We start from the raw sequence: 23,706 nt of genomic DNA on the forward strand, positions 1-23,706 counted from the left end.
AACATCTGGAGCAGGAGCCGGCACAGACTATGTCTGATGAACACCGGTTACATACCAATGGCTGCATCACTGCCTCGTGTTGTCTTTGAAAGTTTCGAAAAACAAGAACTCGATTTATCTTGGCAGCATTTGAAGAATGTCTTTCTTTCTCTACACACATACTTACATTCCTTCCTTTGGTTTTTTTTTTTTTTTTAATAAAAACCAACAAAGCAAGAGGAAAACTAAAACCTACCTGAGAAGACTGTGTGACAGACAAGGCCAGATTTTTGAGCACAATGCAGGACTTCACTGGGCTAGTGATCGGCCTAAAGGCGGAGGCTGTTAAACCATGCATTTGACATGCAGGCCTCCTCACCATCGCATAGAGGGCTGATGGCGTCCACTGCTCCCTCAGCCTCCCTCACAGGTGTCTCTCGGGATAATGGTAGGCCTGGAAAATTTCTGTTACTATAAACAACCATCCCTGGGTTTCCTTTCCTTTCCATTTAATGACATGACTGCCACTCACGGTGTCCGTTACGTGGCTACCAGGTGGGAGAGTAGCAATGAACCGCCACTCAGCTCAGGGCTTGTTTACCCACAGTCGAGGAGAGGGCAGATTCTGGGTTCTAAGCCAGTGGTGGAATGCCAGTGCAGGGTTTGTTCTTACCCATTCAAATGAGACAGGACCCTGTGTCTTGAACATTACCCACACAAGAACAGTAGGACCTCCCGCGGAGACATCACAGCATTTCAGCAGCTAAAGGTGTGTCTCCCAGCTAGATGAAGAATCCCTTCCCAGTCTCCTTCTGGGGCTCCTGAGGGAATCTCCCCTAGGAAAGTAATGACCCTGACAGGCCAACCCCTACCTGCCTTGTGGCAATAGTTTACTTGAAACAGTGTAAACTCTAGATGTCATTACTAACTGTAAGCCTCAAAGATACAGAAAACTCTTAAGTTCTGAGCGGGCCTCAAAAAGGACCTGAGGATCTAGTCAGCTTCACCATACCAAACTTAAGAGAAAGATATATCGTCCGTCTGTCTGTCTGTCTGTCTGTCTGCCTGCCTGCCTGCCTGCCTCCTACGTACCTGTGTTTCTCTTCTGTTAAATCAGCAGGTAACCTATAAGAAACATGACTTGTGCATATAGCTAACGAAGATAGTGCACTTTAAATGAGATTTGCTTGAGGACTGCTATAAAAAATTATCAGAGACTGACTGCCTTATCAAGGACTGATCTGGGAACAGGATAGAAGGACAGCCCAGTTCTGGCAAGGGCCTCTGTCAGGGTTGCCGGCTGTAGGTGTCTTGGTCTCTTTATGTAGAAGACAAAGGGTAAGGGTTCAAAGGGATCTCTTTGAGGACCCCACCCCTAAGACCTAATTAACTCCCAGAGATCTTGCCCAATACCCTCACTTTCAGGTTGAATTTCATTCAATTCATGTATTTTGAGGCACACAAACATTCATTCCTGAGTGTCTGTTAAGAGTTTGAAGCTGAAACTTCAATATACACTTACGTTTTGAACAGTTATTCTCCAGCTGATGTGTACTTTGAAAGATACTGGAAACTCTGGGGATGGGGCTCTTAGAAGAAAGTGGGCTGGTGGAGGCCATGGTATACCTGTCTCTGACTGCATTCTCTGCTGTAGTCCACAGCTGGGTTTCACACAGTGTGGTGTAGCAGACGGAATCGCTTTCTAGCAATTGTGCTCCACGATACCTTGTTTTATGCCACCTGCAATTTTACCGGTTGCTGTGTTTCTCGGCCACGATCTCCCTCCAACACAGCACCAGAAGTCAAGATGGCTGAACTTCAAATGATTACCAGAGTACAGAAATGACACTGCCTTGTGCTGGTCATCCTCATGTGGAAACAGAGCTCCTGAAATTAAAAATGGGCTTCTTCTGGAGGCCTAGTAAGGAAATCTGAACATGGGATGGTTTGTGGAAGGTGTCGCTGTGTGATACACATGATGCAAGGACTCCTGGGAAACCAGAGTCAGGAACAACATTGCCTCAGGGGCCTGGGGCATTTGTTTGTTTTGTATTTGAAAGAAGAGTGGCACTTAACTGAGTAGATGCTGTCTATGCAATGTGCTCTTAAAGAGGCTCGAGTGCTTCTGTGGGAAGAAAGGTTTCTGGTCATACTTTAGTTCTTCTGTGGGAAGAGGCTACTGCAAGCCTTTTCCTTAGGAATGTCTTTCTGCGGCTTGGAATACATTTCTCATATATGAAGTCCGTGAAGAGCACGTCAGCGTTTTTTGGCTCTGTTTCTTGTTCATTCATATCCTTACTGATTGGACATATCCTGTGCCCTCCCTGCACTCATGGTGAGCAAGCCAGTCAAGGTTTTGGGTTAGCTCTCTATTGTAGACAAAGTACCCAAGAAAATCAACTTAAAGGATGGCTTGTCTGTTTTCGTCCGAGGCTTTAGTCAAGGTTGATAGGTCCCACTCTGCTGAGCCTGAGGCGAGCAGAGCACTGCGGTGTGGAGCCTGTGTCCACTTTACGGTCATCAGGAAGTGGGAGACAGGGACAGATGAATATGCTTCCTTCACCTAGGCTCCACCTCCTGCGTTTCCCTCACCACCTCAAAGCTTATCAGATCAATCATTGTGTTACTCTACAAATGAGGTCTGAGGGCTCCTAGCCCGACCCCTTCCCTAAGGCCCTTCAGCAGGCAGCCATGTTTTTAGCACATGGTCTTCAGGGGACATTTTATATTCAAACCACAGCAGTCCAGCTGTGGACAATGTTTTAAAGGTCAGAGCTGCAGGACTATAACAGTGGAAGTTGTTCATTGCTCAGATGTGAGCATGCTGTCCAGAGGCTTTTTAACTCAGGACCCTAACCCAGTCCCGAGAGGCCACGGAAGTCTCCCTTGGCGAAATGGAAGCTGAAAGAAGAAAAAGAAATAACCAGGCCTTTGGGGAGTAGAAAGGAAGTATGGCCAGGGAACCCAAGTGCAAAGCCTTTGCGGTAGGGTGGACCATGCTGCTCTAACAAGGAGGCAGCTGGAAGGTAACTCTGCAGCCTCCAAGGTCATGTCTAAGACTTCGGCTGTGGGAAGTCTGTACTAAGCAAGAACATGGTCTGTGTTTGGGAGGGTTCTTCTGGCTGCTGAGTGGGGCCTTGTTCCAAGTCATTATATCCCTCCTGGGAAGGTGGAAGATAGACATTGTTAGAAGGCTCAGCTGTGTACTTTACCGTTTGTATGGCAAACACAAGACCTCATTTTAATTAGGACGCCCTTCAAAGCACACCCAACGTGATTCATGAGAAAAACCAAACCAAACCCTACAGATAAGTAGGAGTGAAATAGGCCGGCCTAGAAGCAGTGGGGGAAGCTAGCGGAGGTTTGACTCTGAGGTTTCGCTTGACTCTCTGATGTGGGAGCCCTCTGTCAGCGGTTGTCCCAGGTACACTCGGCTGTGACCATAAACATTTTCCAATGGGGGAGTATTAATCTCTGTTCCATTGCCCCTAAAAGAACATCCAATATCGGGGCCAAATGAAGGGCAAGGAGCCTTGGTCAGCTCTTCTTAAGCCACAAGGTCCCGTGGCCCGGGTCAGCCGTGACCTGGGGGAAATAGTAGGCAGGAGGACAGGGTTGCCCCCATGTCCTGTAGGCAGAGGTGCTGCTGACTCTGCACAGTGCCACCAGCAAAATCAAGTGGAAGGGACTCTTTAGTTTACTCTGACCAGGAGTGTGGGGTGAAGAAAATGCCTTCCTATCCTTCTAAAGGGCTTGGGCATCTCAGGAAGAGCTCGTCTTGAAAACCAGGCACAAAGAGGGCTGGAGAGGTGGAAAGGAAAGTCTCTTGGGAGCGTTTTTGGTTTGCATCTGTCACTCATGGGACAGCCTGCCCTGCCTCTCCTCCCCCATGTCCTCTACGCTTCCTTTTAAATTCCCACATGACAGGCAGGAGGGGGAGGAGGTCTGAGGCCTGCTCGCTCTTTTGCTTCATTTCAAGGTGTAGATGAGAACCCGTGGGTCAGACTATGCTTTCTGTCGCCTAGAGGGATCCCCAGTTTTAATTTTGCTCCTGGGTATGGGTCTTGTCCAGTTGGTAATTATTATAAGTCATTAATAAGAGTGTTCGTGTCCATATGCGTGTTCATGTATATACAGGTTGCTGTGTGTTCATCAGGGAACATTTACCTTGTTTTTTGAGACAGACTCTGTCACTGTCTTGGCACTTACCAACTAGGCTAGTCTGGGTGGCCAGTGAACCCTGGGGACTCCCTGGTGTCCACCTCCCTACTCCTTGGATAACACACACCACACACACACACACACACACACACACACACACACACACACACACACACACTGCCCGACTTCTTCCTTACACAGTGGATTTTGGAGTATGAATTTGGGCTCTCAGACTTGCAAGGCAAACTCTTTACTAACTGAATTATCTCCCTAGCTCATAGGCTTAAAAACAAAATTTGCTTTTAAATTTACTTCTCTTAAAGCTAGTCATGCCAGTACATCTCTCCAGCACTCTGGAGACAAGGGCAAAGGACAGGTGGATGGCAAGCTCTGAAGCCCATCTAGGCTACCTAGTAAAAGTCTGTCTCAAAAACAAATCAGCCACCAAGACAGTTATAAGTTTCCAGTAACCTTTAGAAAAATGCGGCACCTTCTCCATGGGGGTGGGGGTGGGGGCTGGGGGTGGGGGAGCTCCTGGGCATGGGGTTGGTAACAGAGCTTTTCTGAACTGCTGCAGGCTACAGGGTTCTGGTTTCCTCCTGAGGTCCAGGCGGGAACAGGCTTTCCTCGTTAGCCCACAGGCCCTGGACCATTGAGGACTCAGGCTCCCTTTTAAAAGTGGGTGTCTGGATTGGGATCTGTCCAAGGCTCCTGCCAGCCATTACCAACACTCACTTCTGACTCAAGTTTCCCTGGGATCACCCAGGAGACCATCCTCTGGGCGTGGCTTTGAGGCGCTGACCAGATTGGGTTAACTGGATTCAGTGAGACCATCAGCCCCCACCTCTTGCCTACAGGACTTTGCCACCACAAAGGACTATACACTGGGACTGTCCAAATAAATCCTCCCCCCCTTAAAAAACACGTCTGACTGAGCTGCCCTGCTACAAAGCACACTCTCACCTAGGCAGACTCGGTTTTAGATTTTGAATATTTGAAGAGCCCAAGCCGTTCTCCTGTAGCATCCACCTCTGCTCCGTCCAGTTGCAATGTGAGAGTGTGATGGCTCCTTCCCTTCACCAGCTTCCGCCCTGGAAATGACCCTGAAATGTTTCTTCTGTTCATTTCTCACACTGCCCATGTAACCACTTTTAGCCCTGTCTTACACACACACACACACACACACACACACACACACACACACACACACACACACACACAATGAGATCCATGAACTTAAACTGGCCAGAAGAATCATGTCTTTATTTTTACAAACCCCAGCTGAAATTCGCATTTCCATTCCGTAATCAAGAACAAGTCATGGCAGCATGGCAGTTACCTGTGACTCAGTTACAGAAGAATGCTCCTCCGTGTCACGCTGATTGCCTGTGTCTCAAAGTACCTCGCTCGCTGGCAATTATTCAAAACGACAGTTGTGATTAGACCCGCCGCCACATCTGTTCAGAGAAACCCATGTGGTAAATTAGTTTTTTAATATGCTGATAAGTATCTTTCAAAATAATAGGTTTTCCTATAGAGCAGTGCGTGAGGCGGGGTGGGAGGGGGATGAGAGCGGCCACCCCTGGGTTCCTTCGAGAAGACAATGGATGGGTTATAGAACTAGAAAACAATGGAGTCCATGAAACGCCTGTTTTCCTTCTCATACTCCTCAAGGCTGGTGCTGCGGATCTGTGAGAGAGTATTTATTCTTCGCTACTGTGGTAGATCTGGCCCACAATCCAGCCTCTTTCACCACCCTACCTTTTTGTTGTTGTTTTGAGACAAGATCCTAGTATAGGACCTGGCTGACCTGAAATTCATTCTGTAGACTTGGCTGGCCTCACATTTGTGGGGTTCTCCTGCCTTTGCCACCCCACTGCTGTGGTCACAAGGGTGGGGTTCCCCACTCAGCTGCTACTGTTTGGGGGCATTTATAAGCGTCTCCTAACAGATACCATGGGCCTTAGTGGGCTGCCCTCAGGTTTTCTTGGGCTTCTGGAGCTGACCATGGCTGGGTTCCTATACGTCTACACCCTCCCTGCCTTGTCACCTTCACTTCCTGTGCCACCAACCAGGGCCATTCTTCTCTGCCTTCTTGCCCCAGATCTTGTCCCATCCTCTGGTCTTATTTCCCAGGGTCGCCTGCCTGGCTCTGGCCTGAGGAACTTGGTGTTCCCGGAGGCTGCTTCCTCCAGACAGCCGCACCTGTCTGTATTGCTTGTATACATCTCTCCTGCACGGTCACCCAGTTTATTTCCCCGTGGCCTTTTGACATGCTACTTGCACCAGATTTTCTTTTGACAATGTCATGTTGCTTCAACACTGGTATCCCTGGCCAGATGCTGACGGACAATGCAGAATGGAAGTCCTCCATCTCATTCTGCACACACGTGTCAGTCTTTGGATAAAATTCTGTACTCGATAACCTGCCGTCCTGGGAGGTCTCATTTTTCTAAATACAACCTTCCCCCATCTCCTGAACTTCAAGTCAAATTCCAGACTCGGGCACTCAGGCTCTTCTTAGTGCTGGCTGTTGCTCTTGTCTGAGTGTGATTCCTGATTTATGCACCCCTGGAGCTACAGGATTCCTCTTTAGGAAGCAGTAATTCAACCAAGTCAGGGAAAGGCTGGGCCATAAAGTGCATGTATCAGAGCAGGGTTTAATGCAGCAGGCAGCTAAGCCCAGAGCTGGGGAGATTATCAGCTGCATGCTTCACATTTCTTCTCCAAGATGAGCAGTAAGAATGATGTACTAGGAGCTGGACAAATGGCTCAGTGGTTAAGAGCGGCTGTTCTTTTTGGAGGACCTGGGTTCGATTCCCAGTACCTACATGGCAGCTTACAACTGTCTGTAGCTGCAGATCCAGGGGATCCATTCCACCAGGCATGCGTGTGGTACACATATGCGTTCAGGTAAAATACCCATATAAAATAAAATAAATAAGTACTTTTTTAAAAGGAGGATATAATATACTAATGGATTTTAAAGCTCATGGAGCAACGTGTGACAATTCCGTTCAGGTTTATTACCGTTATCGAATGGAGGGAAAGCCGAGGACCCGTGGTGTTGATTCACAGAAGAGAAAGAAGAAGCCTGTTATGGAGATGTCTGGTGATGTGTCTGAGAAGCCTGGGGCTAGACACTTGCCACCTGTGCACCCTGGGAACTGGTACAGTGACGGGTTAAGTCCCAGGGTAGTGAGTTTGCAGGTTCTTTTTTATATGGACCCAAGAAGCTGCCTGAGGAAGAATCTGGGGAGTTATTCTGCCCTGCCTTGAGCTAAGTCAGCCAAGAGAGCAAAGTGGAAAGGCACTGAGGTAGTCCAGGGACCTTGGAGACCCTCAGCACAGAGGATACTCCTTGTTTCTACAAAAGAAACCCGTGCCCCCAATCTCTGCTCCCAGGCATGGGACTTCCCTGCTGGAGGCTGGGGCTGGGTGTGTTGGGGTGAAACCTGACTGAGTCGCTAGGGGAGATTTGGGTCTTCTGCTGTGACTATTCCTCAGGGAGAGGCAAGGTCACAGAGCCCAGGTACCAAATCCACAAGGCTGCTTACTGCTGTCCATACTGAAGGTTTGTGTTTGACCAGGAGGAATGTGACCTTATTTGCCTCACATTAGCCCAGAAAAACAAGATTAAAAACCTCAGGGGTTGAAGAGGTGGCTTAACAGCTAAGAGCACTGGCCACTCTTCAGAGGAATTAGGTTCAGTTCCCAGCACCCACTGACAGCTCACAATCATCTGTAACTCCAGGGGATCTGACACATTTTCTTTTAGGCACTGGGCATGTGCACGGTACACATGTATACATACAGGAAAAAACACTCATACACATAAAGTAAAACATAATTCTTAAACATGAAACAGCTTCATAGATAAATAGTGGACACCTCGGCGTTAGTGCGTAAAAGGGAAAATCTTCACATCTCTTGGGATAGGCTTTGGCTAATTTAGTTTTCTTCCTTTTGCTTCTCTGTAACTCCTGATTTTTCTGCCAATATCATGTAATATGTATAAAATTTGTTTTTTATAAAAGACAAAACAAAACGTGAAGAACCAGGTGGTAGTGTCACATGCCTCTAATCCCAGCACTTAGAAGGCAAAGCAGAGGCAGAGGCAGGTGGCTCCCTGAGTTCGAGGCCAGCCTGGTCTACAGAGTGAGTTCTAGGACAGCCAGGGCTACACAGAGAAACCCTGTCTCAGGGGAAAAGGAAAGGGAAGAGAGACTAAACTTTAGTAGTCCTCTACTTGCCTCTCCGTGACCCTTTAATACCGTTCCTCATGCTTTGGTGACCCCCAACTATGAAGTTATTTTGTTCCTACTATAATTTTACTACCATTATGAATTGACATACACATATCTGATATAGAGGATATCTTATATTTGACCCACAGGTTGAAAACCACTGGGCTAACTGACATAAAGCTAACTGACATAAGGGAACTCTAGCAGGAGGGGCCAGAGACTGTTGTAGAGAGGACTGAAAGAGAGTGGAGTGACTGTCCAGGCAGAGTCTGAGGTACCCAGGGCAGGACTGTGGTGAGAAAGGACTAATCAGAGCTGAGAGGAGTAGGGAGGAGATGGAGCACCGCAACCTAGAAGAAGCAAGGACCTGGAGGACACACAGCCACCCCCAGACCCCCACGGCTGGCACTTAGTCCTTAGGTGGGATCTGAGGGAACGTCCCCACCGGAAGGTGTAGAGAAGAGATGATGCAAAATGAGTCTCATTCCACTCAAGTCCTCAAAAGCAGCATCTTAAACAAGTTTCTTGGCCTCTTGGTGCCTCAGTTTCCCTTTTCGTATGCTGCCTCATGTGGTTGTAGTATGAAGGGGACTGAATGAGCTGGTGTGTGTGAAGTGCCTACCATGGTATCTCTGTGCAGGACGTGTGGTATATGCTAATCAATGAATAACTAAAATCTAGGATTTGAGACCTGAAGGACCTGGACCGTGTTTAATTATTCTCTCCCCAAGTGCTTCTCAGAATATCATAGGTCTATGCTTATAGCTGTTGACTAAGTAGACCTCAAATGGCTATGTCTTGGGAGAGGGAGGGAAGGAGGGTAAGAGGAAGGAAGGAAGGAAGGAAGAGAAACTTGGCTTAAATTCCAAATAAAAAAACTTTATTTTTTTAATCGGTGAGCAACCGTTTCACTAAGTAGGGATTACCAATATTATTCAAATTTCAGGAGTCACAGTTCCTTTTATCTGTATATGATGGTTGATGGCTTGGGAAAGCATCAATTACAAAATAAGAACTGAGCATGGCGGCATATTCCTGTAATCTAACACTCGAGAGGTTAAGGCAGGAGAACTGGACATTTGAGGGCAGACTGGGCTACATAGTGAGATCCTGTGTCCAGAAAACAAGACAAAACCAGAGAAGGGTTAAAGGCACTTCTGATTGTGTGACAGTGCCTTAGGGATGGGGAGGGAGGATGGATTCAAACCCCGGAAATGTAGAAAGCATCTTCACTTTGGATATTGAACCAGAATATCTAAGGTTCAGAGATATACTCAGAGAATACCGCTTGTAAGACAGGCTTTCCCAAAGATCCCTGCCTGACCACTTTCCACCTGGGTGTGTGGATACACACGTGCACTCAACATCCACCTCTGCCTGGACGAAAGGCCCCTTTCCAGGGGTTGTCAGGGAAGATGAATGCAGAGGTAGCGTTTCTAGAATACATTGTTTCCCTAATTCTAGAAACAGTTAACCTGGATTTAAAAAAAAAATGTTTTCAGAGACATTCTTCCAGCTTTGTGTTGCTGTAGGGTTTCTTTCTAAAAATAGAAAGTGTGTTTTCTTTGTCTGATAATTAAATTTCTTGCGGTTTCACCCAGAGGTAAAGAGGACCGTCTATTTTGGGCTACTAGAGTTGACACGGCATCATCTCTAAAGCAGCCAAGCAAGGGCCTTGTGGGAGGCATGTGTGATTCTAGACTAAGAGTTGAGACTAAGGTATAAAAATAGTAAGTGAACTAGTGCTATTGAGCTCCCGTGTGTGTGTGTGTGTGTGTGTGTGTGTGTGTGTGTGTGTGTGTGTATGTTTGTGTTTGTGAGTGTATGTATGTATGTTTGTGTGTGTGAGTGTGAGTGTGTGTGTGCATGTGTGTGTGAGTGTGAGTGTAAGTGTGTGTACTATATGTAGTATGTGCTCAGTTTGTACGTGTGTACCCACACACCCAGGCCGAGGTGAATGTTGAATGTTAGCCTCAGTTACGCCCCTTTGTCTAATTGTCTGAGACAGGTTCTCTCATTAAGCCTGGAGGTCACCAGTTGTATGGACTGTCTGGCCACCAAGCTCCAGGGACCCTCTTGTCTCTGCTCCTACTCTAAACCACAGGTGCCCACTGCCATAGCACTGAGCTTTTTACTGTGTAGAAGCACTCACTTGTCCCCATTTTACAGATGAAAAGAACAAGGCCATCAGAAGTGCGGATACTTGATCAAAGTGTTGAATCTACAATCCAAAGATGATCACTGAGTCAGATTATGTACAAATTTGCTGCAGAAAACTTCAGGTCTTGTGTTATTTTAACTTTTAAATGTGCTAATATTGTGAGCAGCTCATATAGGCTAATGAAGAATTATGTAAGTTCCTGCCTTCTTCCCTCTCCCCCAAAGAAATCCTGATTCTGTAGGTACAGGGCACTGAGGTGTTATTTTTATCATCCCCAGGAACATGCAGAAAGAATGAAGTTGCTTCATAAAAGGTTGGATTTTCCTATCAGCAGGAGGTGAAGGACGCTTGACTCAGTGTAATTAAGATAAAAATAAAACTCTCCGAGTGGTTTTACTAAAGAAAGAACTGGGGGCCTGCTGATAATAATTAGTATTGAGTTCAGCTTTCAGAAAAGCCATAGCTACCTCAAGGGTGCTGTGAGGGCTGGATGGTAATTGCTCAGTTCTGCACTCCCAGGAGCTCCTGTTGCAGAGCTGCCCTGAAAAATATGCTTTATAGGAAAAATTATAAGCTGCCTATTGTCAAGGTCTGCCACATTTTTGTGTCAGAGTGAGATGTTATTACCGTCCTCGTGGTTCCGGGCCCTTTGTATATGTTTTATCTTACCTTTTAGTCTTTCAAAAGCTATCTCCAGAAGGCATGAGAGTCACTCTACATCTGGGGAAACCGAGGACCCAAGGAATTAAATGAACTGCCCAAGACAAGAGCCCATGTGTAGCACAACTTAAATCGATCCTCCAAACGTTTTCCCTTTGTTTATTATTATAGAAATTGTTAGGCCTACACAGCATTTACGGGAGCGTGTAATGGAGTCGCACATGTTGGCCGCCTGCCCCATTTGTCTCCACTCAGTTCCAAAGCCACACACGTGATTGTTTTCATTGTCTTAAAGGAAGCCCTGGATGCCCTATCATTCATTCCACAAATAAACCCACAGATACTTAAATGTGATACAAGCCTTTTGCTTGGAAGCTTCTTCCGAAGGAGGTTATCACTTGCAGGTTTTTACCACAGGGGTCCTCCCACTAGTCCGTTTGCCCTGGGGTGCACTTTGCCCATGCCTGCGGGACCTGTGGTAGTGTATGTCACTGTGTGGGACTCTGATGCCTCTCAAGGTCCTCCAAGGCAGGCACTGTGCCATCTCTCACCCACAGTGTGCAACCTTGTGTTTATACATCATGTATCCCAGGGATTTCACAGCTTCTTAAATATTGAAACTTTGTTGCTTTCAAGGACTACACCAAAGGCAAATACCTCTCTAGGGGAACAGGTCAGAGAAGACCTTCCCAGACTCAGGATGTTGTCTTTTTCCTGCAGAGCACAGGAGGTCACTTTGTGCTGGGGAAATGTGTTGAAGATATAAAACGAGGCTGGACTCAGGTAGTAGTTTGCATAGAATCAGGCCTCAGTTCTGGTAGGATCTGGTTGCATCCGAGGTAAAAGAAACTGTCTTCATGGAGTAAATTCTGGGAGCTGGGAAATTACTCTCCCCCACATTAAGATTCTCCTGATAACAGGCCAGTGGGGAGCTTCAGTAGGGAAGAGAACATGTCACCCATCTACAAGGTGACTTTTCTGTCTGTGGTTTTGAACTTTGGGGGATAGTTAGCTCTATGGTAGCATGCATACCAGACAGACACAAGGCCCGAAGTCTGGTCCTCAGCATCAGGGAAAGGAGACTTTGTGAGTATATAGGGGACTTGGGTGTACAACGGGAAAACCCAGGTTCTAGCCTGTTCCCCACCTGTTGCTCCATTTCCGGTTTGCTGTATGACATTCAGTGGTCTGAGTCACAGTTTCTTTACCTGTCCATTCAGTAAATTCTGAGTGCTTATTACCTACCGGGTATTAGGTATTAGTGAGGTGGCGTCCATATAAGTAATGCATAAATCAATTTTGTGATACTTGTCTGGTGTTCTCTTTGTTAAAATGAAGACTCTGGAAGGAGGGGCCTTAAGGAGCTACCTGCCACTGTGAGTGATTCTTGGCTTTTAGGGCTTTGACAGGGAAGAGAAGGGACAGGGCACAAGGTCCTGGAGCACTAAAGACAATTCGACCTGAGGCTGGGTCTGAGGTAGGGATTGCATGGGGGATGAGACTGAGAAGTTCTGCAGGAGCAAGCCTTGTGCAAGCCTCCAGCAGAGGAGCAAGCCTTAGTGCAAGCCTCCAGCAGGTAATTACCTGTCGTGTAGGAGCCAGTTCAAAAGCAGCAGCAGCGTGTACACTGGCACCTGTGCTCTGAGTGCACTGCCACCCACGTCCAGGGCAGCACCCTGAATAAAAAACACAGCTTCTCCCATCATTTTCATCCGCTTGAACGATTTAACCCTCTCAGCCCCACTTCCAGTATCTACACAGACCGAATCTGGAGTTTTAATGCGATCCCCAACTCCTTTACCCTGCTTTATTAATTTCCTTCCAATTGTGTCTACATTGTGCTGTTCCTTTGAAGTATGGGGTGGAGTTTAAAAAAAATTAAGTGAGAAATATAAATCAAACTCCTAGGCTTGAAACCAAAAAGAAATTGTTAACGACCCAAATGGAGAATCTCAGGACTGTTGCCTAGAGACATTGTGTTGTGAGCCGTTAATTATTATTATGTAATGGATGGACTATGGTTCCTGGGACGGCTGGGTTCTCTTCGGTAGTGTATCTCTCAGACGTGAGGCCTAGGGTAACAGATCCTCAGAACCCTGGTGTTTTTATTCAGCACCACAGTGGAGGTCTGGGGCAGCACCACATGGAAAGCACCTCGCCAAGCACGGGAGAGCAGATGATCAGGCCCGAGACATGGTCTATCATGAGTTAACTTCATTACCGTGTGATTCCTCTTGATATCTTCACTGATGCCAACACGTCAATCAACAAACCTGCTGGGACTCTTGTAAGGAACTGCCCTTTGATTGTCTAGGCCAGGACGGGTTATATATGATCTCTGGTGGCTGTTCAAGAAGACTAATGGCTGAAGGAAAAACTTAGCCCTGACGGCTGGTAAATGAATTAGGAAGTCAGGAAGAGCTCCCAGGAAGTTCATCCAATAATGAAGTAACATTTTATATTAAAATGCATGTTCTTTCTCATGGTGAACAACAACAGAAAGCGGGGGTGGGGATGGGGGTGGGGGTGAGGTGGAGAACAAAACAGAAAAACAACGAACTACAGCTCTGTTTTTCTGTGGTGATGTTTGTCATAGGGGCTCATGTCAGGCATCATGAGACCCGCTGGCCCCGCTCTGGTGTAGTGGGAGTTCTGTTTTTCGTTGCTGGGATTCCAAACCTGTGCAGTTCTCTCCTGATCCAGCTGAAGAAGCAGAGGCCAATGTGACCCATTTGTTTTCTATGACAGTGTAACTACAAACTTAGTTTCAACATAGCACACTTGTGTCATGGTGCAGCTCTGATGGATGAGGGCCTGACGTGGCTTGACTGGGTCCTTCATGGCGGGGTCTCACAAGGTGGAACTGAAGTTACTGGGTAGGATTGTGATCTCATCCAAGGTTTGACAAGATAAAGGCTGTTTCCAAACAGTTCCTTATGACTGTAAGGTGGTGTTAGCTTCTTCTTGGCTGTCAGCTAGAGACCACCTTCAGGTCCTTGGCTTGTGGATTTCTCCACAAGACCACTTGTATCTTTGTTTGTTTGTTTGTTTTTGTTTTTGGAAAGATTTATTTATACAAGTACACTGTGGCTGTCTTCAGACACACCAGAAGAGGGCATCGGATCACATTACAGATGGTTGTGAGCCACCATGTAGTTGCTGAGAATTGAAGTCAGTGCCCTTAACCACCGAGCCATCTCTCCAGCCCCAACCTCTTGCATTTTTTAATGCCAATGAAGGAGAAAGTTATCTCAGTGTATATATCACCCATCTAACCTGACCTAAGCAAATGCATCCTGCCTTACACATCCTCTCACCCATCTATAGTCTACATGGCTAGAAGCAAAACACTTAGAGCCTATATTCAAAGATGGGCTCGGTCAAGGACAGGGACACTTGCAGAGGTTGGCTGCTACTGCCACATGGGACGTGAGTGGTGTGCTGGAGAAGGTGGAATAAGTAGAAAGGCAAAGGGAGCATGGCCTGTAGGACCCCAAAACTTGCTCTTGCCACAACCCCTACCCTCTATTTTCGTCTTACAGCATGCGATCCTGAAAAATTCATGCAGACACCAATCTATAGGCCCGTTGTTTCTAGGCCTTCTCTAACGTCAAGGCAAACAAAGCCCTTTGCATTCTAAACATTGGCTGGGTCCCAGTGGTGCCAGCAGCTCTGTTGCCTTCACGTGCCCATTCCTTCTTTGTCCCTTTTATTTATTCTTAAATAGTCATTTGTGGAAAATTAAGAGACAGACAAGATCCCACTAGTGGAGTCCAGCCCCAGTGTCAAGCATGCTGTTGGTGAATTTAATGATTAGCCATTTGAGAAGGAGCTTAACAGTGCTTAGAAAAGCTAACCCTGTGAGGTGTGGAACAGCTCTGAGCCTGGGCCCCGCCTTTCACTCCGGAGTGCCAAGTCAGTGCAGACCAGAGATTCTGAAGAGAACGGATCACTTCAGACCACCATCTGGAGTTTTACAAAGCACACAATGGTTTGCATTCTGATAATGAGCCATCCTCAGCCAGGGAGTCATTGACAGGTACTAAATGCCACCATGTTCCTGGGCACACTGTGGCTTGTGTAAGGCAGGATGCATTTGATTAGGTCAGGGCTTCCTTTGCTAACAGAATCTCCCAGGGCCCTGGAAAGGTAGATCTGACTATTCAGTTTGTCAGCATGTGGCTGGGATTCAGGGATGTTAACAAGAACAAAGGCCACAAAGCTGAGATGGGACTCTGGACTCTGTCCTGTTAACTTGATCTTGTACCAGATGTCATGAAACCAAGCAAAGCCCTTTTTCCAGTTGCCATAATGCGTTGCTGAAACCAGTGACTGTTTGCTAGAAACTCAAAAGGGCAGGGCTTAGAGAAGAGCTTAGTCTTCTGTGTCTTTGCTTTCCAGGGAAGGAGTAGAAAAGGTAAAGCCTGAGCGCCTGGAATGTCGCCTTGTGAAATACAAAGTAGCAACACTGTGACTCGGAGAGATACATGGCCTCAGTATTGGATACAAAGTATCTATCCGCACTAGGAAACAGGGAATGTATATCCACACTGGGAGCTAGACATGTACACACACACACACACACACACACACACACACACACACACACACACACTCTGTTGGAGAGGGAGAAAGGAGAAGGGAGAGGGAGGCAGATCTATTACTGAAAGTGAGTGAACTAGACACCATGGTACATGCCTATAATCCCAACATTCAAGAGGCTGAGGTAAGAGGATAGAGAGTAAAAGGCCCGCTTGTCTATGTAGTGAGTAAAACCAAAACCACACAATAAGGCATGCACCAGCCTGGAGAAAAATGATTGCTGAGATCTATGGAAGAAGCCTAGAAAGTTACAGATTTTTGAGTATGATGTCGTTGGAAGACCACGACCAGCTAAGAAGACCATATCCATCTCTATTTTCAGGGACACGTAAACACATAGTTATCTGAGATCAACAGCCTAGTTCTATAATAATTCCCCTCAGGTCAGGGCGCTGGTACAGTGGTGGCCTGGGAAGGGTGTCCTTTTTCAAGTTTGAAGTTTTTACAAGGAGGAAATATTTCTGCATTCATTACCTGAGCCATTAGAAACTTGCTGCTGCTGCTGCTGCTGCTGCTGTTTTTAAGGACCATCTACCTGGGCTACCTTGTGCTCAGCTACAGCCAAAAGTTGTAGTTATTTATAAGTCAACTTGACAATAAGGAAAAAGGATACGCTAAAAATACCACGTCAACAATAGGACTTTTCCTCCAGAGACTTCTAAATCAGCAGGACTTTGATGTCTGGCTACTGTGTAAACAGGGCATTTGCCAGGGTTGCACTGTGGTCACCCTAGAGAGAATTTCCCTAATGACCCATGGGGGATGAAGATGAGTGTGCAGACCTATCATGTGTCCAGACGGTCAGCTGTCCCATTTCACCTCATGTTAGATAATCTTCCAGGACGTGCAGGACGTGTATGTGTGAGTATGTGAGGGTGTGTGTTATTAATCTTTTGTGCTTATGTGTGTGTGTGTGTGTGTGTGTGTGTGTATACACACACACACTATATATATGCATATATATATATATATACATACACACACATATATATGTTTGTTTTGCTTGGTCCATTTTTAAATGAACATTTGGCTGTAATTTGTGGAGTTACCCATACAGATCAATCCAATAGTCGAAACAATAAAAAGCGTGGTGTCAGAGTGATGACGTAGCTACTGTAAAACGTACAGAATCACACCCGAGAATTTCTATAATTAAGTGGTCTTTGCAGGGGTGAGGTCTCTGAGTATGAAGCCACGTCACTAAAGCCTTAGGAACATCTCATCAGACTCTAGATGAAATGGTGAAAGTTGTGTATGAGATACGCGCCGTGCAGTACTCGTGGTGCCTGTGTGCTAACAGTGCCCAGGAAGTGGGATTCGTTCAGCCACTTACCCGTGAGCGAGCACCTCCATGGGAGAGTGGGAGCAGGAGCCACGGACAGCTGATGGCCGTCTATTGAGAGTGCGTGCAAGCTCTTGCAGCACGCTGTGGACGCAGAGGGAGCCAGCAGGGGTTTGCCACTTCTTTAAAATGTCTCCCTGGACAACTGGTCCTTTTTCCCCTCTGTGGCTGCTTTAGGGCAAGAGTCCAGCCATGGTGGCTTCTCCCTCTCATCCTCTCACTGAGAAAACAGACAGTGGGCATGCCAAGAGATCATGGTTGTTAGCTGTTCTGTTTTTCTCTGGATTTGAACAGATGAGAGGCTGGTAGTACTTGTGTATGTGAGCAGAGAGGGGGGGTTTTCACCATCTTATGTTATTCCCTAGAGTGCTGTCTGAAGTACCCTGAAGTGAGGTGGATATATTTTGAGGCTGTAGGCTCTCTTTGGCCTTGCATTGTATACAATAGGAACTAACTTATTTTAATCTTATATGTAAGGGGGAAAACGCTTTTCTGTCTCAACAAATCTTCCCAATTCAGTAAAGCAGAATCTTGGAATTTTTTACCTTAGAAGAGAAAGCTTTCTAGTCTTTCTTGAAACAGGAACAATGATTTTTTTAATTTTATATAAATATTATAATTATAATGGTAGCACTGTGTTGGACCCAGGGTCTCTCTCATAGGTAAAGCAAGCACACTACCACTGAGGTATAGCTCCACCCATTTTTTTTCCTCTTAAATATTTCAGACAGGGTTTTGCTAAGTTGCCCAGGCTGACCTTTAACTTGTTCCATATCTGTGACAAAGCCCAAAGCTGTAATTCTCCACCTCAGCCTCCTGAGTAGCTGGGATGACAGGTGTGTGCTTCCAAGCCCAACAGCAAATCAATAGTATTATTTTTTTAATGCCTTTAGGTGAATTTCCAGATCCACCCCTGGATGCTCTTTCAGTCCTCCAGAGTTGGTGTTAGCCTTCCCGACTCTAAAATGAGGTAACACTCCCTGGAAACACGAGTCACTGCCGAGCTTCCATCCAGGTATCTCAACTGGACTTTTACCAAGAGCTTACAATGTTCCCCCACCATGCTGTGCTGGGTCCCTGGTCAAACACACATCACTCACCTTGTGTGAGGGGCACGATGGATAAACAGTACACTCTGCTCAGGAACGTGTGTTGTAATCAAGGTATTTTTAAATGCAGATGTTCAGTGCAAGCACGTTTGGAGCCTCGACCTTCTTATCTGTATGGTGTGGGAACAGCTGTAGATGGCATTTCTCCTCCTTACTGGCTCTGCCACTTGGAGAGCCTGTGGGAACAAATATTTGTTTTGCTCCAGCATTGAAAGATAAATACACCAAGGGACAGAGAGTAAATATTTGCAGCCTCCTGAAGTGTGCCCCACCCTGTGTTAGAGATGGCTTCCCAAGGCATTGCATGGGTGGGTTTCTGCTGTCTGTTTTTCCTCGGAGTATAACAGCACAAGTTTCCAGTGGTCTTAAAATGTATGCTCTTTGGTGTGTGTGTGTGTGTGTGTGTGTGTGTGTGTGTGTGTGTGTGAGAGAGAGAGAGAGAGAGAGAGAGAGAGAGAGAGAGAGAGAGAGTTTACCTGTGACCCCAGCTCCTCTAGAGACTGAAGCTGGAGGAGTAGCTGAGCCCAGGAGCTCCGGTTCTGTCTTTGCTACCTAGTGTCACTCTGGAAACAGAAGCAGATAGGTGAAGAGGGCAGAGAAGCCAATTTAGTGGTAGAGAGAAGAAAAAGAGAGCAGAGAAAGGGAAAGAGAGGAGAGAGGGAAGACAGTCTGGGAGGAAGAAGTAAGGTCTTAACGTGCTAGACATTTCCACCTCAGAATGAGGTGTGCTGTAGGAGCTGTGCCTCTTCTCTCATTTCCTCTTAGCTACTTGAGGGGAATCGCAGAGTATGACACACCAGGATGAGATAATGCCTGGGATCTGGTGGGTGACGTCATCCCAGAAAGGCTTCCTGTGAGAACAGGAGTTTCCGGGCCTGAGAGTCCTGAGATCCTGAGGGGTAAGGGACCACACTGTTTGCGTCCGTAGATTTTGCAGACCTAGCAACCAGGGCCACTTTCTTTCTGCTCCGTGAGAAGGAGATACAGCAATGGTAGAGCCATAATCCTTGGCTGTGAGCTTAGAATCCGAAGGTCTCCTTGTGCCCAGGGATTCATGCAGTGGGAAGGATCTGTGAGCAAACTTAGCCAGTGCATGTCATCTAACAGGCTGTCCGAGTTTGGGTAGGGGATGTAGGATATCACGATCAGACAACCAGGATTTTATCCACCATTGTTTTGTTATTTCTATATATTTAATAAACTCTCATCTTGGGACATTCGTAGATACAGAAAAGAGAATCCCTGATTACCTTTGCCTAGCACCCCACACCATACGCTTACCACAGTCAAGAGAGGGTGCTGGTATTTTACTACTGCGATCATGATAGACTCTGTTGAGACTGGACCACACATTCATCTGTATTTGATTCACTGATTCATTCATCGACCCATTGATTCATTCATTGAGGCAGGGACTCACTATGTAGCCTAGACTGGCCTCAAACTCATAACTCAACTTTAAAAAAAAAATTAAAAGTTTAATCCAGGTATAGTGATACTGCACCTGGAATCTCAGCAGTTGGGAGGCTAAGGCAGGAGGAGCATTACAAGCTGAAGACCACTGGGCTACTTAGTGAAACCCAGTCTCAAACTAATTTAAAAATAACTGTAACACACATACACATGCGCATGCGCGCGTGCACACACACACATACACACGCACACACACACCCCTACCCTAATATACAAACATATACAAAATCCTGCCTTTAAACCTTGTCTTCCCAAGTGTGTGGACACCAAGTTATATGGATAGATACTGTATCCGTCTGCCCTTTGGAGTAGGTTAGACAAGAGGTCAAGTGTCTTTTGGGGAAGCTTCACTGTGAATGACAGTGTTGTGTTGGTTTCTTGGTGTTTTAGACTTGATACTTGAACTTAAGCAATTCACGTTCTTGGGCTGCCCGTTGTAGCTTTTAGCTTCTCTCTCATGGCTGATGCCAGCTATTGTTTTTCTGTGCCCACAGCAGAACCCTTCCCCTCTACTCTGCCCTGATGCCCTGTCAGATGCTATACCATGTCGCAGAGCTCTTTGGAACTTTGAGAGGAAAGCTGCCTCTTGATAAGTTCTCTGGATTTGCTCCTTTGAGTTTATGACATCCCCCCCCCCCCGACCCCGCCAAGGTCTTTTAATATCTTATTTCCCAATGTGTGACTATGTTTTGCTTTTTAAAATAAATAAAAACACTGAAAAATTCAATGATAACTCAGATAAAAGAATCTAGCTAGAAAGGTGGAAGTGACTGACTGTCTTCTGTAAGATGCGTACTGAGGAGGTCCACCCTGGTGTTATATTTCTCAGTGTGAATTGTTACTGGCCGCACAGCTGTGTAATATCACTTGACTTCACAGTGGGTTTTCAGCCTTAAAAATATATTGACTTACTGTAGAAAAATCAAGAAAATGTAAATTTTTTTTCTTACGTTGTTACTTTTAAGGGCCACACGATATTATAGTTTATGGCTAATTTTAGCTCATAAATTATATTTAACTAACTTCCATTTTTTAAACTAGAATTTGTTTGGGCTGATCAATTTTATAGATTCACTTCTGCATACATCCACGAAGTTAAATTTCAGAGAATGGAATTACTGAGCCCACACTGTATACTGCGTGCTGCTTAGTGGCTGCCTCAGGAGTTAACAGCATTTTTGAGACACAGGCTTTGCGCACAATCCTGAGGCTGAGGTCCCTCTGTTAGCCTGGTTCTGTGCACATGGAAACTCGCTGGGTGGGTTTAGACACAGGAGCTAGCTGAGCCTTGTCAGGTGACTTACGGACTCCTGGCAGGGAACGATTTGTCAGGACCTGTTACAGTTCGTCGTGACCTCATTCATCTACTGAAGTCCATGGCCTCGGAGCGAAGGGCTGACAAGGGGGCAGGCTTCCACAGGCTCTGCCCGACTCAACATTCCTTGCCCTCCAGCTTCAAGAAGCTTCACAAAATAACCCATTTCATGAGCAGTTACCTTTCTCGGTTCTCACTGGTAATTACTAGACCATCTTTTATCATCGTGTTTTCTGCCTGATGGACTGTCAGACCAAACTTCTTGGCAGGTTTTCCAGTCAATTAAAATAGAAGGCTAATTTCACTGAGCATCCAGCTGCGGGTGGGATTATAGCACAGGGCAGAAACTCAGTTGGCTATGCTCTGTATAGTGTAGGGTAGCAGAGATGGGAAGTGTCTGGGTCCTTTTTCCTTCTAAATAAAGTCTACTTGGGAGACTGGGCTCGCTCGCTGCTCTGTGGTAGAGCACATGTTAGCATATTAGGAACTCTTATGTTTAACTTCAGACACCTAAAAAAATAATGTTGATTACTTCAACTCTTCTGGCATATGGGAATCATCAGTCTCGTCAGCTCTGGAGTTGGATTCTGACTTTTCGCTTTCCTCGGGAAACCATGTGTTTACCACAGAAAGCAAATGCTGTGTGTTTTGAAGGAGCAAATTCAAGATAAATGTGTGGAGGATGAGAGAGTGAAGTCCGTCACAGATCAGTCCTCTCACGTGATCCTGGACCCTTCCGAGAGGTCCTTTTTATAACGTCTGGTTATCTTGTGAGTCTGTTTGGAACCTGCTTGGACTAAAGCCACATTGGCACCCCCAAACACAGGACCGTGTCTGATCTGTGTGGGGACTCTGTGGGTGAGTGAGTAAATCATGAGTATGCCATGGAATGAATAGTACTCAAGGCTGCTAACTAATCCCACGCCTCAATGGGTAACGTTTTGGAAGCAACTTTTCTTTGGAAATGGCTCCTGATTAGTTCCCATTTCCTCAAGAATTGTAATAAATTGAATAAGGAATCTGAATGTGAAAAGAAAGTAGGGAGGAATCCTTAAAGCACCCACAGGTCTTTATTGATCTTTATTGACTAAAATCAGCCTGTTCCTAGCGTGGTCACACAGCCTCAGGAGGACAAACCAGGGAGAAAATGCTTGTGTCCTGCTGTGAGGGAGTACCTCTGCCAGTGGAGCTGTGTGAAGGAGGACATTTCTGTAGCAGAAATGTTGCACCAAAACTAATGTCCCTTTGGGGAAATAGATTGGGGGTAGAGTTAAGATATTTTTCGGCCCTTACGGAAAATTGAGGAAATAAACACAGACAATTTTTCTCTTACCTATTGGGAAACTGAAGAAATAAAATTTTAAAGTGTTTTCTTCTTTTTTTGATCTATGAGAAAATCTTTCCCCTGCCCCACAACAGGAAGCCCATGTCAGCTGGGTAGTAACACTTTTCTGTCCTTTGTTTCCAGAGGTTGGGATGAACCATTGGAGATTCAGCCACAGGGTACTGCACTTATCAAGTTCCAGTTCAGCCCTCAGCTTGCATGTACTGTACCTCATGGTGGGTTATGCTGGTGAAGTAGGAGAAAAGGCCCCCCGGGGCTTGAGTTCTTTCAAGGGAACAACATAGTCCTGGTAGATGGCCTAGACCTTTGGAAATAAAAGTAGCTATTAAATAATTAATGAACTCCTACTTTGAAACAAAATGCATTTGCGTAAGATCGAACCCTCATGTTTGTTTAAATTGTTTCATTTTAATATAGGGGTACACCCATTCATAAAACACAGCTTGAAGCATATACATACCACACATGCACATACACAGTTCTCAGGTGAGAAGGCTCATGCTCGAAGAAAGTTTAAGCAGCTCTACTTAGAACAACAAACTTAAACCTGGCTTGGTGTGTGCCCTATGATACCAGCACTAGGGAGACTAAGGCAGGAAGGTTATGACTCACACCAAGAAAAAAAAAACATCAGCTATGAACATACAGGAAGAGAACCCAGAGCCCTGTGAGCAACCAGTTCGTCTTTGCAGAAACTATTTGTTTAACACTTTTCAAAATCCTTAATCATATCAGCATTGTATAGATGCTGCAGGAAACTATAAAAGTATAAAGATTATTAAATTATCATTTCAAAAACGGATTTATTTCACTTTTAATCATGTGTATGTCTGTATAGCGGTTCCAGGGGTACAGAGGGTGTTGGACGTTCCTCGAGGAGGAGTTACTGGCAGCTGTGAGTTAGTTGCCAGGTGTGGATGCTGGGAACTGTATTTGGGTCTTCTTCAAGAGCAGTGCCCATTCTTTACTTATTAGTACTCTAGCTCTCAACCTTAATGTTCTTAATGGGAGCAGAAGGCTTGCAGCAGCATTTAAAAACAGTAAAGGCGGGGTTGGGGATTTAGCTCAGTGGTAGAGCGCTTGCCTAGCAAGCGAAAGGCCCTGGGTTCGGTCCCCAGCTCCGGAAAAAAAAAAAAAAACAGTAAAGGCTCCTCCTAGGAGACTAAGAGTTCAGCCTAGCAATGCCAGGGCCCTGGTTTTAGTTCCCAACACTGAGAGGAGATATAAAGAAAAAAAAAAAACAATTAGAAAGCTTAAGCAGTTAGTTATCCAGCCTATGAAACATGTGGGTGTAATCTACCCTAGGGACCGG

The 23,706-nt window shown here is 45.9% G+C and overlaps 2 protein-coding genes across 5 annotated transcripts in view; both read left to right on the plus strand.

The window, feature by feature from the left end:
* Il17rd (interleukin 17 receptor D) overlaps positions 1 to 23,540 on the plus strand; it is a 254,656-nt gene extending 231,116 nt beyond the window's left edge. The window contains exon 17 of the mRNA XM_063275628.1: positions 1 to 23,540. The gene's annotated coding sequence lies outside the window, so the exon portion shown is untranslated.
* The window catches only part of Arhgef3 (Rho guanine nucleotide exchange factor 3), a 280,324-nt gene that overhangs the window by 157,977 nt on the left and 98,641 nt on the right, over positions 1 to 23,706 (plus strand). The gene's annotated exons all lie outside the window — the stretch shown is intronic.

This window comes from Rattus norvegicus, chromosome 16, assembly GCF_036323735.1.
Source record: "Rattus norvegicus strain BN/NHsdMcwi chromosome 16, GRCr8, whole genome shotgun sequence".
In the NCBI taxonomy this organism is placed as follows: domain Eukaryota; kingdom Metazoa; phylum Chordata; class Mammalia; order Rodentia; family Muridae; genus Rattus; species Rattus norvegicus.